The sequence below is a fragment of the Pseudorca crassidens genome, chromosome 2 (genome assembly GCF_039906515.1).
Source record: "Pseudorca crassidens isolate mPseCra1 chromosome 2, mPseCra1.hap1, whole genome shotgun sequence".
Taxonomy (NCBI): domain Eukaryota; kingdom Metazoa; phylum Chordata; class Mammalia; order Artiodactyla; family Delphinidae; genus Pseudorca; species Pseudorca crassidens.
Genome location: NC_090297.1, coordinates 107,278,028 through 107,284,027, shown reverse-complemented (window position 1 = coordinate 107,284,027; position 6,000 = coordinate 107,278,028).

The following is a 6,000-nucleotide window of genomic DNA, read 5'->3' as shown; positions in this document are numbered from 1 at the left end:
TGGACCACTATCTTACACCATACACAAAAATTAATTCAAAATGGATTAAAGACTTAAAAGTAAGACCCTAAACCATAAAACTCCTTAAAAAAAACACAGATGGTAAGCTCCTTGACATTGACCTTGGCAATGATTTTTTGAATTTGACACAAAAAGCAATGCGAACTCAAGCAAAAATAACAAGTGAAACTACATTAAACTAAAAAGCTTCTGCACAGCCAAGGAAACCATCAATAAAATGAAAAGTTAACTTACCAAATATTTGAAAATCATATATCTGTTGAGAGATTAACAGCCAAAATTCACAAAGAACTTACAGAACTCAATACCAAAAAATCCCCCAAAATTCCAGGTAATAATGGGCAGAGAATCTGAATGGACATTTTGCCAAAGAAGACATGTAGATGGCCAAGAGGTACATGAAAACGTGCTCAATATCACTAATTATCAGAGAAATGCAAATCAAAACCACAATGAGCTATCACTTCACACCTGTTAGAATGGCTTTTATCAAAAAGACAAGAAATAACAAGTGCTGGTGAGGATATGGAGAAAAAGAAATCCTTGTGTCCTGTTGGTGGGAATGTAAATTGGTGCAGCCACTATGGAAAACAGTATAGAGGTTCCTTAAAAACTAAAAATAGAACTACCAGATGATCCAACAATTCCACTCCTGGGTATATGTCCAGTAAAAATGAAAACATTACTTTGAAAAGATATGTGTACCCCCGTGTTCACAGCACCCCCACAGTAGCCAAGACGTGGAAGCAACCCAGGTACGCATCAACAGAGTGTTAGATTAAGAAGATGCAATGTGTATGTGTGTGTGTGTGTGTGTGTGTATATACACACAATGGAATATCACTCAGACTTTAAAAAGAATGAAACTGCCATTTGCAGCAATGTGGTTGGACCTAGAGAATATGATGCTTAGTGAAATAAGTCAGACAGAAAAACATGAACACTACATGATATCACTTATATGTGGAATCTAAAAAAACAAAACAAATGCATATGCAAAACAGAAACACACACAGATACAGAAAACAAACTTGTGGTTACCAAAGGAGAGTGGGAAGAAGGGATGGACAAATTAGGGGTATGGGATTAACAGATACAAACTACTATATAAAATATTTAAGCAACAAAGGTATACTGTATAGCACAGGAAATCATATCCATCATCTTGTAATAACCTATGATGGAGTATAATCTGCAAATATACTAAGTCACTATGCTGTACACCTGAAGCTAACACAACATTGTAAATCAACTATACTGCAATAAAAAAAAAAAAACCTAACAAACCACAAAAACAGAAGTATGGGCGATGGAGATAAGCCGGTGTAGACTAGGGCAAGGTGTTTGATTTTATTTTAAATGCACTAAGCTCATTTCTCCCTAGAAGCCCCACTAATATTTAAAATATCTCAACTAGAAAAAATGGCTATGATGGCACGATTCCTTAGTGGAAGCTACAGACTGCTTGAGAGCAGGCGTTTCACATTTGGGAGTAGCTTCTGAGCATGCTCAGACATGGGGCCCATCCAAGGTTCCCAGTGGCCTGGCTGTAGGTTTGTTCACTGTGGGTTTTCCTTCCCTTCTTCGGATCGCGTTGCGCTGGTAAGTCTTCAGTAAATCATGCTCTGTGGCTGCAAATAACGGTCGCAGTCAGTGCTGGGGTTAAAAGCAAACCCAAAGACTCAGTTCCTGTCAAGATAGATGGCAGACACTGTGGTTTGGATTGAAGGACTACAGGCACAATACAGACTTAACCTTGCTGGTGTGTTTCCTTTAAGATTTTCGACGAAAAGTATTCACACTATTTTGTTGCTTTGTTCTTCGACCACTTGCTTCCTGACAGGATGCAGCAGGAAGCACAAATACTACGTGCTGATCTTTCCAAAAATGTTTAGTTTGATCAGAATGTAGGACACTGAACAAGATAATTAGCCTGTCCTCTTCAGAAATTCAATGCCATCAGAAACAACATAAACAAAGACATCAGGAGAGAGTTCCAGGTAATAAGGACCAAAGTGTAATTTAGAAACTTTAATTAGAACAGGGGAAGATACCAGTACCACAACACACACACTTAATTCTTAATCTCTTGCTCATATATATGTATAATATAGATGCATATATTAAATGCATCTGTATCTACATACAGGCACATGCATATGACATTTTTAAAACAATTGTAAAATTTATACCTGGAGCATATATTAGATAATAGTATTGAATTAGTATTAATGTCCTATGATTTGGTAATTGAATTGTATCTTGGTTACATAGAATGATGCCTTTAACACCAGGAAATACATGCTGAAGTATTTAGAAGTGGGCATTTTGTCTGCATTTATTAAAGCAACATGAATGGGTGGGTGGGTGAGTGCAGACAGAGAAAAGGAGCAAATGAATGTTAATTGTTGTATTTAGATGAGCAGAATAGAGGTGCTCATTGTATGGGTCTTTCAAATTTTCTGTAGGTTTGAAATTTTTCAAAGTAAATAATTGTGGGGGAAAATGATTGTAAAACACAGGAGGCTGTGAAGAGCTGAGTCCTGGACTAAAAATTGGTTCTCAATGTCTCTCTCCCTTGCAGAAGGGTGTGACAGTGCTCAATGCCACCCACTCATACAAAAAAATGTAAGTCAGAAGTGTGCTGTACAAACCCACCTAAAGGATCCCTTCCTGCCACCCAGGATTTGTCCTCCTTACATGAATCAGCTTTCTAACCCAGAAGTCTGGTAAGTTGGAGGCTACTTTATATGTTTCAAAGCTTCTGAATGTGATGTCCTGATGTTATATTTGATAGCAAAAGACAGACAGAGGGTACAAGGAATTTATTTTTAGAAAAAAAAATCCTAATGAGAGTGGAGATATTTGAAAGCTACCAGTTCCATCTAGGTATGTTATTTCTCTCTCTGTGGGCCCTAAACAGAGACCTCTAGGATGGAACTTTTGCTAGAGTGTATCGGAAACACAACAGTGAACAGTAAGCTCTCAGGATCCTTCTCTGGCAGAGATTCTATCACTGCGTCCTTGGGTCCCCCGTTAGGTGGATATGTACGAGACCACGGCTCTGCTTACAGATGCCCAACTGTGGGGGCAGAACTTTTTGTCTGAGTATCTTGGTTCCCAGAGGGTGAGAGAGACACAATTAATATTTTCTTTGTAATAGCAGGTGTACAATAATATTTAATTTTGGAATGAAATGATGCACTCAGACCTGGTTTCTATCACTCTGGGGTATAAATGCAGTGGGCACTTTAAAGTTTGAGTTTCCTGCTTTAAGCTGAAGAAAGAAAGCTTTATAATTTTGATTTGCACAAAAAGATGATAGCCAACAGAATGTATATAAAATAGACTCTATTCTAGGATCTTTATAAACCCCCAACCTTCAAGGAAAAAGGACATGTGCTGAAGAGCTGACGAATGGTCTGCAGTGACACTATTCTGGCTTATTCTTCACCCAAATCCTTGCCATCTTCTTCCAGCTGCTGCTGACTCCAGTTATCCACAGGATGGGGGTGGGAAGGAAAAAGGATTAGGGCTTCTCAAGATTATCTGAGAATCTAGGTATTGGTGTCCCTTAGGCAGTTATCACATTTGCAGGCTGAAGGGCTGTGATTTCTGTAATCAAACTATCCATTTGGAGTAAAAGTCTGGAGTGGCTGTGAAATCTTGCTCTTCCTTTCAGATTTGGACTTTTGCTTGTTTTGTTGTTTTTCTCATCAATTGGGGAAATGTTTGTGACTACGCTTTGTTGAAATAAGACAGAACGTCTCATAGTTCCAGCATTAGTTGTTACCTGAAACAGAAAACGGAAACAAAAACTGAGAATTTTCTATCAGGTTCTGCTGATACTAAACTGAGGTTTGATTGAGAGCTAAGAGAGGAAAGAAGTCACGTGCCACCTGAATGCAGCTGAGTGGATAAGCTATGGTGGTAAGCCTACAGTCTGGAAAGAGAAAGTTGTGCTAGCAGGTTAGAGGGAAAGTCCTCTGAAAGATACTGTCTGCACTGTGGTGTGGAACTTAGGCCCCCACCAGCTCAAAATACTGATAGCCCTGCTCAAAGCTGCTGCACCTTTAAGCAGATTTTAGCTTTAAGCAGCTTTTAGCTAGATCCCTACCACCTCCTCCTCAGTATCAGTTTACTCTCCATTCTACTCTTGTGGAGAAAAATGAAGGCCTTTCACACCTCTCAGGAGAGATGTGCCTAGCTTCAAGCATGCACATTCAGAAACAGGAAAGAGAGGATATTTTGAATGGAAATCTGGCTCCTAAATCCATGTCCGATTCCTTTTAAATAGGAGGGTGGTGCCAAGGGAACAGCCCTGGAATGTGAAACCAGGAGGCTCTCAGACACCACCTGTGTGATGTGATTTATAATAAGAAATGTATATTTGGTCTTCATCTCTGTTTCTGGCATAGAGCTCCTAAAACCCTTGGAATTTCCTAAGTGATGGAGGGATAAAGGTTATTGTGTTATGTTAATGAGGTAACCTTTGGAAAGCAAGGAATGTGGGGGGCTTGTTGCCAGGAAGGTCCACCTTGTGATTAGAGGGTTGGAACTTCCAGTCCCAGCTCCTGACCTCCTGGGAGGGTTTTTAGTGCTGTGAGAGCTTCCGGGTTGGTGAACACATGGAGGTGCTGGGAGAGTGGCTTGCTCTGCGAGGGCGTGGAAGCTCCACACCCTTCCCCGCTGCCTTGCCCTATGCATCTCTTCCATTTGCTGTTCCTGAGTTATATCCTTTCATAATAAACCGGTAATCTATTGATAGTAAGTAAAATGTTTCTCTGAGTTCTGTGAGAAACAATTCTAGGAAATTAATCGAACCTGAGGAGGGGGTGGTGATATCCTCTGATTTCTAGCCAGTCAGTCAGAAGTACAGGTAACAACATGGGCTTTCAACTGCCCTCAGAAATGGACAGGGTATGGGGGTGTGAGGCAGTCCTGAAGGCCTGAATGCTTAACCCTTAACCTGTGGAAGGGGAAATCTCCCTTACCACGTTGGAATTGGTACCAGAACCTATATACCATTCAGGTACAGTTCCTTTGCCCATGAGGAAACAGTAGGTCAAGAGGTTAAGTAGTAACTAAAGCCACATGACCTGTAAATTGAGAAACCTGGGACTGGAATCCAGGCTTCAATAATAGGGTGAATTTTGTAACTAAGTGGTGGATTTCCCAGAGCTACTCATTCCTGGAGCCTGGAGTCTTGGGGACCTGTAGAGGGAGCACCTTTCTAGGTTGAAAAAACTATGAGAATTCTCGGTTGTGAAATAGTTTTGGTCTCCCCATCATCATCTTTTGTTTCGATACCCAGATGTGGCAAGAGAAAAGAGAGATCTGAGAGTGGTCTCACCCTGTGGGTTTTGACCACTTACCTCTGGAATATGACTCAGGTGAGCCAGAAGGCTCTGATTTTCTTTCCTGATGTCTGTTTTCATTGTACAGCTGGGCAGTGGACTCCAAGATCTGCCTGTAGAAGTGAGAAGTGCATCCTGTTCCAGGAAATAATCACAGTTTAGACAAGTTACACACATTTGCTTAAGAGGATGCTTTCTGCAGTTCCTTGTCCTGTGCTTCTGTCTTGGCTCAGAACAAAACCGGCACTCAAGGGTTGGGACTTCAGCGTGATGGGGCAGAAGCTTAACTTTCACATGGCCCTTAACAAATGCCAAAACATTCATACATATTATCACACCTAGCGGCTGCAATTAGAAAGAAACCTTTTCCCATTAAATAGCTGCTGCTTTGGTGTGGGAAGGGGCCAGGTCACTGTCCCAGCACAAGACTGTGGAATGATAGCCTCTGTGTGAATGCAGTCTAAGAGGAGGATGTGGGAACAAGAACCACCTTGGGGACCATGAAGAGTAACCACGACAAAAGGAAGGGGGTGAGGATGGCAGCCGTGGAGACCCTCACTCTGCTTGAAAAAGAGCTCAGAAACCTGAGTTCTGCTGAATGACGATCACACAAGAGGAGAGG